This window comes from Gigantopelta aegis, chromosome 1 (genome assembly GCF_016097555.1).
Source record: "Gigantopelta aegis isolate Gae_Host chromosome 1, Gae_host_genome, whole genome shotgun sequence".
NCBI classification, from domain to species: Eukaryota; Metazoa; Mollusca; class Gastropoda; order Neomphalida; family Peltospiridae; genus Gigantopelta; species Gigantopelta aegis.
Genome location: NC_054699.1, coordinates 42,725,966 through 42,727,293, shown reverse-complemented (window position 1 = coordinate 42,727,293; position 1,328 = coordinate 42,725,966).

Below are 1,328 nucleotides of genomic sequence, written 5' to 3'. Positions count from 1 at the left end.
CTTTTGTTGTTCACCAAATGTTAAGGTTTTTTTTGAGTTACCAGTTTTCATATATATATATTTTAAACAATTTTGGGCTACATATTGGGGGGGGGGGGGGGGGGTGTGTATATTTCTTCGTGTTGAACACATGGACACATAGCCTACTTTATATCTGTAGTTGCATTATAAACTTTTGAATAAAATAAGATATTCGTCCTACTTCAATATGCTAAAAAAAAATGTAAGACGACTACAAAAATTCACTCACGTGTCTTAAGTTGATACTTAAACTTAAAAATATTTTTGACATGGAGGTTTGAACCCACAATAATCTTAAGAGATTCGTACACTTATCCATCACACTACGAGGGAAGGCTGGCAAAACCTCACTTTTTTTCTCGTGTCTTTTTGGCAGCTCGTGCAAATTGCAGAGCATAATAAACGGACATCTAATTTGCCGGACTTGTATTTCTGTCACTGCTGTAGAAGGAATTTAAGTCCGGTAGGTTTTGGTACTATGGAATTTGGAATGTACCGTAGGATTAATGCCAAAGGGAAGTAAAAAGGTGCGCAATTTAAATGAAGGAAATTGGGCGCATTTTTAAACGGTTCGCCGAATGAAAAGGGGGAGCTATATATATTTTGAACTTAGTGTGCCAAGAGTAGCTCGTTATTGGGACCTAGTTGGTGCTGAGGTGTCTCCATAGATTGCCCATAGGGGCTCTTAGAAGGCCCCGATCTATTCAGATCGTGGTATGACAACCCAGGGGAGAATCGTAGCCCAGTGGTAAAGCGCACGCTTGATGCGCGGTCGGTCTAGGATCGATCCCCGTCAGTGGGCCCATTGGGCGATTTCTGGTTCCAGCCAGTGCACTACGACTGGTATATCAAAGGCCGTGGTATGTGCAATCGTCTGTGGAGTGGTACATATAAAAGATCCCTTGCTGCTAATGGAAAATGCAGCGGGTTTCCTCTCTATGCCTGTGTCAAAATGACCATATGTTTGACATCCAATAGCCGATGACTAATAATTCAATGTGCTCTAATGATGTCGTTAAACAAAACTAACTTTAAACTTTAACAGTAAAACAATAGGCCATTTTCTTTGATGTTAACAGGGTATGTCACTTTAATGTTTTAGAAGAAGGGAATGTTTTATTTAACCACGCACTCAACACATTTTATGGGCCTTGCCCCAATAAAACTATTTTTTAAAAACTATTAAATTTACAGATCATTTTTTAAAATATAAAATCGTCCATCCATCCATACATACATATATAGTGTGGTTTGAGCGCACCCCCCCCCCCCCCCCCCCCCCCCCCCCCCCCCCCCGCCATAAAGTC